At 37.8% G+C, this 12,366-nt stretch overlaps 1 protein-coding gene across 3 annotated transcripts in view; it reads right to left on the reverse strand.

Annotated features, from left to right (window-relative positions):
* Positions 1-12,366, reverse strand: part of FZD3 (frizzled class receptor 3) — a 106,155-nt gene that overhangs the window by 78,274 nt on the left and 15,515 nt on the right. The gene's annotated exons all lie outside the window — the stretch shown is intronic.

The raw sequence follows: 12,366 nt of genomic DNA on the forward strand, positions 1-12,366 counted from the left end.
TGGAAAAGGTAGGTCTACTTCTAAGGAATCAGCCACTGAAAACCTTATGGAAAACACAGTTGGATACTGAAAACTTCATGAATAGCAGCAGAACATTGTCAAACATATGCCTGAAGATGAGCCCCTCAGTTGGAAGTCACAATGTGACCGAGGAAGAGAGCTGTCTCTTCAAATTAGAATTGATCCTAATGGCATGGACGAAGTACAGCTTTCAGGGCCTTCATTTGCTGATGGGGCACAACTCAACAGAAGAAACAGCAGCAAACATCCTTTAATAATTGAAATGTGGAATATACAAAGTATGAATCCAGGAAAATTGGAAATTATAAAAAATAACATGAATTAATAAAGATAAATATCCTGTGTCTCAGCAAGCTAAAATGAATGGGTATTGGTCATTTTGAATACAATAATCATGGCTTACTATGGCCAGGAATGACAAATTCAGGAGGAATGGCATTACATCCATCATCAAAAACAACAACACTTAAGGATTAACTCTGAAGTACAATACTGTCTGTAAAAGGATAATATGGATTTACCAGTACAATATTGAAACAGTCAATCAAAGCAATGCCCATCAGGACCTGAAGTGGTCCAGTGAAAGCAAAAATAGACCGGTCAGGGGCAAAGGTCATAACAGCAGATTTTTGGGATGTCCTAGGCATTTTGCTTGTTGACTTGGCAGGCTAAGAATAACATCTGCTTATTATGAGAAAGTCAGCCAAACTTCAGTAGAAAAACCTCCAGGAAAACTTCACCAGAGTCCTACCTTGACAATGTCTTGCTTATTCCTTTCATCAGATAAGACCATTTTGTGAGAGTTTTAATAGACATCATTAGGCATCTGCTTTATAGTCCTGATTTGGCTCCTTTTTACTTATTTTGCTTCTTAAATGCATTAAACGATATCCATTTCTCTTCAATGAATAATGTAAAACAGACTGCATGGTTAAATTCCCAGGAACCTCAGTGCTTTGAACTGCTAAACTGCAAGGTCATCAGTTCAAACCATCAGCCATTCCATGGGGGAAAGATAAGGTCTACTGATCTCATAAAGATTTACAGCCTCAAAAACTCACAAGAGGACTTCTATACTGTCCTTTAGGTTCACTATAAGGCAGTCCGAATCAACTCAATGGCAGGGAGTTTTTGATTTTTTGTTTGTTTTGTTTCAGCTCTCTAGGGGTAGACTAACTGAATGGTATCAGTGCTTATAAAAGTATCCTGAAATTAATGGAGCTTACATTGAGAAATAAAGTTTTTGTTTTATTTTTATCTTTTACTTCGATTTCTCAAAAACGTTAGAAGTCTCCTTATATCTCACAAAATTTATGAAATTGTATGCTTTAAATGGATGCACAAAAAAAACATTAATAAAGTTATATAAAAACAAAAATATCAATAATCAATAAGCAAGTGGTTTTAATTTTAACTGTAACAAGTTTTAACCTCAGATCAATAAAAATTTAGTGAGCTTGCATAGTGTATAACTGAAAACAAAATAGATAAGCTAAGGAATGTTTTACAGCTCTATGAAGAAGGAAAAATGAGGTTTACTTGATCAATTAAAAAAAATCTTATTGTACTTTTAAAACAGAAATACTTCTGTTTACTAAATCAAGACCAGGGTATAGGAAGTTTACAAACTGCAAGTAACTTTCCAAAATTAAATTTCTGATTTCTACAACAAAGATGAACTACAAGGAACCTTCCATTCTTTGTTCAAATTCAAATCAACCAAGCCTTTGTGCTCTCATTCTCTTTCTGCTTTCAAATTTCCATTCCTGTTACCATAGGAACCTGTGAGCTGACAAGCTTTCAAGCACAGCAACAGCCCAAGCTTAGCAAGAGACGTGAAAAGGGGACAGAGTCAAAGGCCAAAATTTGACTCATGAAAACCAGAATTCCAACTTTTGTCACTTAACAAAGGGTCTCGTAACCATAGAAACGGTACCCTAGTAGGTTTGGGAATATTATGACTAAATTCACTAAATGTAAAATCAAATGTGGAATAGCCTGGAAAATAACCAGGTTATTTCAGATACCGATTCAAAGAAGAAATTATTCAAAACTAACTTTAAAATAATTGGAAGTGATCTCAAAATGCTTTCTTAAATCCTATTTTCTGGAACAATAAAATTATTGGTAAGAAAGAAATCCTAAACTTAAGAATTCTTTTTTTTTAAACTTTTGGTTTATAAAATTACCTTTAATTTCATTTAATTGCTTTTCTTTTTTAACATATAAACTGTGAAAGCTCATGATGGCAAATTAGACATCTCCCACTAGTCTCTCAGGGAGTTGGTCTATATTAGTTTGCCCTTACCACAGGAGCATGTTTACCTTCATAAGTCCAGGGACATTCCAAGATTAGTTTCCTAAGTTCCAGGGTATTCCACATTTGATTTTACATTTAGTGAATTTAGTCATAATATTCCCAAACCTACTAGGGTACAGTTTCTATGGTTACGAGACCCTTTGTTAAGTGACAAAGGTTGGAATTCTGGTTTTCATGAGTCAAATTTTGGCCTTTGACTCTGTCCCTTCAGGAAATAACTTCTAAGATTTCAAATATCAAGACAAATTCTGAATTGTGTTCTGTCCCAAAAGATAAAAATCTACAAACCAAGTTCCACCACTGTTATTTACTAGTAGTTTAACAGTATTCCTTAAAGTGATTTATCAGATTAGAAAATCCAATAACAATTTTAAAAGTCGATATTATTCTAAAGCCAAAAACAATTAAATGCAATCAGTTCTCTACTACTGTACTCTTGAATGTAGATTTTCAACTTAGAAACTTTGAAACTGTAGGCTGGTTTTCCCTGTCACATTAACAGGCTTCTCGGGCCACTTCACTAGACTGTTTACTTAGGAAAAGTCACCTCAGTAATAGTCACTTAAAAAAATATAACAAGGAAACTAAACCTGTGGGGTAATACATTAATTCAAGACCTAACAAAATCGCATTTTCTACAAAGTCCACCATAAAATGTTAATGATTACTGATGCAAAGGGTTCATTACGGCAGTCCTAATACCTTCGACAACTTGGAGCCCCTTGATTTCCGTCACATAAGATCCTTTCCTCTTTCGAATCCTCTTAACACTTTGCCTTTTTCGTAGCATTTGGCAAGTTCTTCCTTACACTATAGCAATTCTATTTTTTAAGCTATAGTAATTCAAAATACATGTAATAACTGCAAAGTCACAGGCACGGTATTAAGAACTGGACAAAAACGGGCAGTTAAAATTTTTAAAAGAATTTTTAAAGCCCAATCTTGTTAGTTTACAAACAAAATGTGTTTCTGAGAGAGAAAAAAAACTAAAAAAGGTAAACATAAAGAATTCAGGAACAGCCACTATTTGGTCTAGGTGAAAATCCTTACTCTGCATGAACATCTCCACGTACGTTTTCAGCCCGTTTTCAGCCCAGCAGAAACGTGGTGATACAATGCATAATGTTTTGTTATCCATAATGCACCTCCCCCACGTTTTAAAACTGAACATGTGAATTTAACAGTCAGGATTGTCACAGGCAACAATAACGACTAACTATTAAGGTACACGGAACATCAACAGCTCAGAGATGGAGGAGGTAGGATGCCTTTTACTCCCTTAATTGCATCACTTATAAACACTAACATATAATGTTGAAAGCTTCAAGTGATTTTGACCAAAAAAAGATGTAAAAACTAAGTTTTCACAGGATTACCACTAGTAAGTATCCCTGTTAAATACACAGCTATTTACAATCCCAAAGATTAAATGTTTCGGTATAGTACTATAACCATGACTACTACCTCTGACACTTTTTAGGGGTTGTAAAGTTTATAAAGTTCATTAATTAATTCAAGTATTTGTTTGTACAAGGTACTGTGCTAGGTGCTGGGCAAACCAAGATGAGTAAGGACAAGGTCTGCCTATCAATATTTAGACTGTCAGTAGTGGTGTTGATAGGTGCCTTTGATTCCAATGCCAACCAGTGGCAGAGTAGAGCTACCCCACTGAGTTTTGTAGGGTATAATCTTCACAGGAGCAGAACTGCTAGATGGATTAGAATGACTAACCTTTCGGTTAGCAGCCACTAGAGTAAGTCCAGAGACTCACTGCCATCGAGTCAATGCCAACTCATAGTGATCCCATAGGTCAGGGTAAAAGTGTCCCTGTGGGTTTCTGAGACTACTTCCTGAGAGGAGTTTCAAAGTGCTGATCTTGCACGTGGCAACCGGATGTGTCACTACTACACCACCAGCGCTCCCCATGTGTCACTACTACACCACCAGCGCTCCCCATGTGTCACTACTACACCACCAGCGCTCCAGATGTGTCACTACTACACCACCAGCGCTCCCCATGTGTCACTACTACACCACCAGCGCTCCCCATGTGGAACTACTACACCACCAGTGCTCCCCATGAGGAACTACTACACCACCAGCGCTCCTGGCTGCCATGAAGAGGAGCAAAAATGTCAACAATTTTAAACGTGCAAACGCTAAAATAGAGGTATATATAAAAATATCTGCATTGAAGAGAGAGAGTCGCTGAAACTTGTGGGCACCCCAGGTTTCATAAAGAAATAATTTACAAACCAGGCTTTGGACACTAAATAAGTTATCACCAAAGGGGTTACGGAAATAGTCTTCAGAGACAAATGTTTGCAAAAAACATGGCAGGCTGAAGAAATGCTAAGAAGTCTGGACAACTACAACAAACAGGATTCTAAAGGGCAATGATGCTAGAACAGTAGGTAGGAGCCAATTTGTGAATATTTACCATGCCTTGAATTTTATTTGGCGGGCAAAGATTGGTAGTGACAGTTTAAAAAGCAGTTTTCACATGTCTCATTTGATCCATATAATCAATTCCATTCTACTGATGGCACAAGAATATAACTTTTTCATTGTCACACAGTTGATAAATAACAAACTAAGGCTTAAATACAATTATTGTTCCTCAAAATGCCATACTCTTACTAGTAGTAAGAGTATGAAATAAAACCATGAGTCAATAACAAATAAGATATTCATATCTCTGTAAATTATGAGATCAACCTGAAATGACGTTTTATACCTCTCAGATTGGCATAAGAAAAAAAAAATTGACAACATATTCTGTTGATAAAATTGTAGACCTACAATACTTCACTCTTTTGTACACAGTAAGGTCTCTTACATACAACAGGAAAGCAAACTAGCACAACTTCTATAGAGAGGTTTGTCAATATCTAGGACAGGAACAGGTATTAATTCTTTGATCCAGCAATTCTATTTCTAGGACTCTATCCCAAAGATTTAGAACACAAAACAAAACATGAAAACATCCACCCAGCACCATTTATAATAGGAAAAGCCAGGAAAGAGCCCAAATGTTCACCAATAGGTGACAGAAAGGATAAATGTGGTACATATAACCTGAGGAAGTAAAATGTAGCTATAAAAAAAATGAGGAGTACCTACAAATACTGCTAAGAAATAAAACAAATTCACTGCTGTCGAGGTGATTCTGACTCACAGTGGCCCTATGACAGAACAGAACAGCCCCCTCAGAATTTCTAGGACTGTAAACCTTTTTTTTTAAAAGATCACTTTATTGGGGGCTCTTACAGCTCTTTTAAAAATCCATACATCAGTTATATCAAGCATATTTGTACAAATGTTGCCATCATTATATTCTACACATTTACTTCCTGTTTGAGCCCTTGGTATCAGCTTTTTTGTTCCCTCCCTTCCCCCTCCCACCTCGTGACCCCTTGATTATTTTCATATCTTACAGGGACCACTGTCTCCCTTCACCCACAGTTTCTGTTGTTCATCCCTCTGAGCAGGGTGTGGTTATATCCTGATCACTGTGATCGGTTCCCTCTTTCTCCCCTCCTCCCCACTACCCTCCTGGTATCACTACTCCCATTTCTGTTCCTGAAGAGTTTATCTGACCTGAATTGTCGTGTCCTGAGCTCTTATCTGTACCAGTGTACATTCTCCCGCCTAGCCCAAAGTGAAAGGCAGGACTGGGGTAATGATCGTGGGGGGTGAGGAGGCGCAAAGAGCCAGAGGAATACTGTGTGCTTCATCAGTGCTATACTGCTCCCTGGTTGACTCAACCCGTCCTTGTGACCCTTCTGTGAGGGGATGTGGGACTGTAAATCGCTACAGAAGCAGAAACCTTATTGTTCTCCCACAGAGTGCCTGGTGGTTTCAAACTGCTCACCTGTGGTTAGCAGTCCAACTTGTAATCTATTACACACCACAGTCCCTTAAGGATTATCAAGGAACTATTAAGTGAAAACGCAAGCTGGAGGAAATAAACATCATGGTTCTATACCAAGGAAGAGTACGTAGAACAATTCATAGATATGTACCACCCATCTGTCAGTTTGTGCTAGGGACATTTTGCTACAATACTGGAAGTTATGCCACAGGATTTTAATTACCAACAGAGGTCACCCAAGGTGGGCAGGTTTCAGGGGAACTTCTTTACCCAAGGTGGGCAGTTTTTAGTGAACTAAAATAGACTACTGAAAAAGGCCTGGTAATCTATTCCAGAAAAATAGCCACAGAAAACCTCAACAGAACATTGTACAAATCACATGCTTTGGACATGCCATCAAGAACCAATTCCTAGAAGAGGGCATGAGCCATGCAATGTTCTAGAGTTCCTCTTCTTCTCAATGTTATCCAGAGTTTGTTATGATTCAATGTCTAGTTAAGAAAATACAAGTAAACATCTTTCTGGTAGTCTGTTTTCAACTAAAGTCCAACTGCTATCAGGAATGATGTCCTTTATTCCATGTCCACTTCTAAATCCAACTTGAATTCTGACAATTCCATATATCAATACTGTCAAGGTACTGGTGCAGCCAATTCTGAATTATCTTCAGCGATATTTTACTTAAAACGGGATATTGTTCGATAACTTCTACATTCTGTGGAATTGCCTTTCTTTGGAATGGACACAAATATGGATCTCTCCCAGTTGGTTGGCCAGGTGGCTATCTTCCAAATTTCTTGGCATGGACTAATGAGTGCTTCTAGTGCTACATCAGCTTGTTGAAATATTTCAATTGGTATTCTATCAATTCCTGGTGCCTTGGTTTTGGTTAAGCCCTTCAATGCTGCTGGGACTTCTTCCTTCAATACCATCAGTTCTAGATGAATGGTTGAATGTTGGCCAGTTCTTTTTGGTATAGTGACTCTCTCTGCTCCTTCTATCTCTTTTGATGCTTCCTGAGTCATTTAATCTTTTGCCCATAGAATCTTTCAGTGCTGAAATGTGAGGTTTGAATTTTTTCCAGCTTGACATATGGTGAACATGTTCTTCCTTTGGCTTTCTAACTCCAGGTCATTTCACATTTCATTATACTTTCCTTTCTTCTCAAGTTGCCCTTTGAAATTGTCTGTTCAACTATTTAGCTTCATTTTTCTTTCCATCCACTTTAAGAACTACATTCAAAAACAAGTTTAGGAGTCTCTCTCTTTTTTTGAAAATCATTTGTTAGGGACTCTTACAACACTCCATATATCAATTGTATCAAGCATATTTGTACATATGTTGCCATTAGCATTTTAATTTATTTGTTAATCATTTTATTGGGGGCTCATACAACTCTTATCACAATCCATATATACTTCATGTCAAGCACATTTGCTGCCTTCATTCTTAAAACATTTACTTTCTACTTGAGTCCCTGGTATCAGCTTTTTATTATTCCCCTCCCTCATGAACCCTTGATATTATTTTATAATATCTAACACTGCCTAACATCTCCCTTCACCCACTTTTCTGTTGTCCATTCCCAGGGAGTAGGTTATATGTAGATACTTGTAATTGGTTCCCACTTTCTACCCCACCTTCCCTCTACCCTCCTGGTATTGCCACTCTCAATAGTCCTGAAGGGATCATCTGTCCATTTTGTAAACATTTATTTTCTATTTGAGCCCTTGGTATCAGCTCCTCTTTTTCCTACCCTCATAACCCCTTGATAAATTTTAATATCTTACACAGACTGCTGCCTTCCCCCATGGTTTGTTGTTTGTTCCCCTGGGGTGGGGGATATGCATCTATCATTGTAATCTGTTCTCCCTTTTTACCCTCCTCCCCCCACCTTCCCACTACTCTCCTGGTATTGCTACACCCATTTCTGTTCCTGGGGGGTGGGGGTGGGGTATCTGACCTGGATTCCATGTGTTGTGTGCTCTTATTTGTACCAGTGTACATGTTCTGGTCTAGCCAGAACTGAAAGGCAGGACTGGGGTCATGATAGTGAACAGTGAGGGAGCCTCAAAGAACCAGAGGAATACTGAATGTTTCATCAGTTCTATACTACGCCCTGGTTAACTCATCCCTTTCCTTGTGACCCTTCCGTGATGGGATTGTCCTATTGTCTACAGGCAGGTTTGGGGTCTCTGCTCCAAACCCCTCATTCTCAGCAAAGTTTTTTTTCCTGGTTTGTTTTGGGTCTTCTGGTGCCTGTTACCTGATTCTGTTGACACCTCATGATCACACAGGCTGGTGTGTTTCTTCTATGTGGGATTGTAGCTTCTCTGCTGTTTAACTTCAAGCCTTTAAGACCCCAGACACCATATCTTTTGATAGCTGGGCTCCATCAGCTTTCTTCACATTTGCTTACATACCCACTTTGTCTTCAGCGACTATGTAGGGAGGGTATACATAACACAATGCCAGATTGTTAGAACAAAGTGTTCTTGCATTGAGGAAGGGCTAAGCAGAGGCCCAAGGTCCGTCCACTTCCTCAATGTATTGCCATATAAATATATATAGGCCAATGTCTATTTTAATTAATATATTTACATAGGTACACACCTATGTTTATACCTCTAACCATAGCCTTGTTTCCTAGATCTTTCCTGTTTCCTTTTACCTTCCTAGGAGTCTATTTTGACATTCACATTGGTCTTTTCTTTCTTTCGTGTCTTTTTAAGGACGTTTTGCTTTCTTCATGTTCTTGATGTCATCCCACACGATTTCAGTGGCAAATACCTTTGTAGCAGACAGCCTTTTCCTTCTTCCAGTCTGTTCTTACCTTAATGGAAGCCCCACTAAAACTCGTTTACCATGTGATTCTGCTGGTATCTGAAATACTTGTGACTCCATTTTCAGCATCGCGGCAATCGTATATGCCACCACAGTACAACACACTGATAGACAAGTGGTCTATCATAAGTGCAATCTGTCTTAAATGCAATGTGTCATAAACTGGAGACTACCTATACATCTTTAGATAGAACTCTAAGGACAAGTAGAAATAAAAACCTTAAACAGTTTTCAGTAATAATGCCAACAATAATATCGGTATTGCTAAGGTGAAAGATTGTCCATGTACATGAGGGTAAAAGTACTGTTACTAAGGTTCCAGTGAAGACATGCATAGCTTTAGTTTTTAAAAAAAGTATTTAAACATGTTTATACAATCAATGGACTCCTGTAGAAAAAAGTCTCTCAGTGATAGACTTGGCTTAGTCTTACTAGGATGCCTTAAAAAAAATTTAAAAAGGTCCAATCAAAACAGTGGCTTCTGAGGGGATCGGCTGGGCCATTTCAATTAACGGCAAAGAGTTCAGCTCAGAAAGTTATGAAGGATTGTCTTTTAGGATTCCAGTCTATTCTTGATAGACTCTCCTAGAGGGCATGGAACAATCAAGAAAAGTTATTTTTATTTAAAATTACATTGATGAGAAAAGAGCCAGAATATTTTCATTGAGGATTGTTTGTTTTCCCCACCATGCCAACGCACCTACTCATTCTTCAAGAGTAGCAAAGGTTGTCCTGTGAGGTTTTTGTTAAAGAACCTTATCTCATCTACCGGACAGTCATGATCTTGCCTCTTTAGACCTCCTTTTTGTTTTTAATATTCAAAGAACATTAATGAGGTAGTTAATTGTACCAACCTAGCTGATAAACACATGTGGAGTTAATTGAAGGGCAGAGGGATAATAAATGGCTCAGGTCTCTTGCTCTCTGATGGTCGCACCAGGGTGCAGCTGCCTTAGCCAGTTCCCTGCTGCAGCTGGCAAGGCTCACTTCCTGCAAGACATCCCTGAGGAGAAGACGCATGGACCTACCCTGATGCAGCCCTGGGTGCTGGAGCAGCCATGTCGAGACCCCTGGCAGCGCTGAGATGCTTACACATTCACTGACTTGGCTTTCCTCCTGCAGTCGGTGTCATTGCGTCTGTTTTGTGAGATGGAGGACTTTGTGGAATGGTGTTGGACATATGGGTTAATGTTGGACTTGTGCACAGGCTTGGGCAGCACTGGGTTGAGATGTTTTCTTGATGTGCACTTAACCTTTATATAAAACTCTCTCTTATACATGAGTTTCAGTGGATTTGTTTCTCTAAAGTACCCAGACTAACACAACTGGTAAGGAACACAATTCGAGTCCCTTGAGGATGCCAAAACTGCTGCTTGACACAGTGTATCCGTCAAAGGGCATAATTCTACAGAGAAGGGCTAGTGAGGTGGAAACACCACCCTCAGAAGTATTTAGAACTAGATTAAGGCTGTATTGAAAAACAATAGCTTTATATCTTGATATTTTTGTTTAATGATTTTGTAGCAAGGGTTCTATGATTTTGTAGCAATATTTTTCATCTTTATATACTAGAACTTCAGGAAAAAATAAAATAAAAATGTAAAGATGTTAAGAAATATTCCTATAATGAAAAGGCCTAAAAATTGACTAAACCATTAATAGGCTTAGCATTCATATCATGTGGTTTCTAAATATCATTTCTGAAACTAACCTTTGCTTTTGTGATAAACGGCTGACTCAAGTTGCAGGTATCTATTTATAAGATGGGCCTGGATCATACCAGAATGTAAGTAAGCTATCAAGACCAGGTGGCATAAAAAAACACTGGGAAGTATGAGCACCTTGAGGTTTCCACTGCCAAAGATGGATCATTTAAAGTATCAATAGTAATTATTAATAAGGGCAATGGATTAAGACACATGCAGTACATTTAAAATCCATGAATTCAAAATGATACTTAAAAAAAAAACCAACCTCATTGGAAAATATTTCAGAAATTAATATTTTCTAATAACTAGCAAGTAAAAGGGAAGAGTCATGTATTTATCCTTCCTTTCTTATATAAACTGTACATCAGTGTAACCTGATAGTTGATTATGGGAAGTTTCTGTTTATAAAAGCCTCCCAGCTGTTAAATGTTCCATCCACATCATTAGGGCTGACTCTACTTTGACAAGGTAGCCCTTCCCCAGTCATATTTGGAATGCCTTCTAACCTGAGAGGCTCATCTTCTGGCATGATCGCTATCAATGTTCCACTGCCATTCATAAGGTTTTCACTGGCTAACCTCTCAGAAACAGGCAGACTATTCCTTCTACTTAGTCTTCTCTTAGCCTGGACGCTCCACTGAAACCTGTTTACTGTAAGGGTCTTTGCTGGTATCTGAAATCCCTGCTGGTGGCTCAGCATCACAGCAACACACAAACCACCACAGTACCACAAGCTGATAGACAAGCGGGGTAAATTAAAAAGGAATGAAAGAATTATAATAGCACCATTTTTAAAGCACCTAATACAATTATTGATCGAGAAAGTGATGATCAATGGTTTCTAACATTCCAAGAGTAAAAGCCAGAGTCTGTGTGTCTCCTGGCAGAATTATGTTATACTACTTCATTACTCATTAAGTACTCTTCCCAAAAGAAAAAAAAACCCAACATGAGCCTAATCAAGCCTTTATAACTGCCTACCTATAGAAAACAGATATGGGTAAACACCACCACAAAGATACAATTACAAAAATGCAGTCTGTGAGAAATTCTATAAGAAAACATATTACCAAAAAAAAAAGGGGGAGAGAAGATGAAATGGGAACTTAAAGACATTTAATTAAATACAATGTATGAATACAATGTATGTACCCTGATTTAATGAAACAATAAAAAGATTACAAAACATTCATTGTACATTTGATAATATGTATCATTTGCTTATAGGTGAAAAAGGTACTGTGCCTGCATATTCTACAAATGAAAAAGATAAATAATTTTTTTAATCTTTCAGAGACATATACTATTTGCAGAAGACATTAGGATTTGGGGGACTTGCTACTAAGTAACCCAGTTATAAGGGGCTGGGTATAGTCATAGATGAGCTATGAGTTGCTAATTTTTTAACACAGATGGTGGACACATGCACTCCTTTAAGTCAATCTTCCTATCATTGTATATAATGGAAATTTTCTGTATAAAAGGTTAAGGAGAAAAAAAAGTAAAATAAATTTGAGTTTGGATACCTACAAGATTGATTCCCACGATTCTTTTTAATAAATCAAAAAAATAAATAAATCATAAAAGATACTGAGCTC

The sequence above is a fragment of the Tenrec ecaudatus genome, chromosome 8, assembly GCF_050624435.1.
Source record: "Tenrec ecaudatus isolate mTenEca1 chromosome 8, mTenEca1.hap1, whole genome shotgun sequence".
Lineage (NCBI taxonomy): Eukaryota > Metazoa > Chordata > Mammalia > Afrosoricida > Tenrecidae > Tenrec > Tenrec ecaudatus.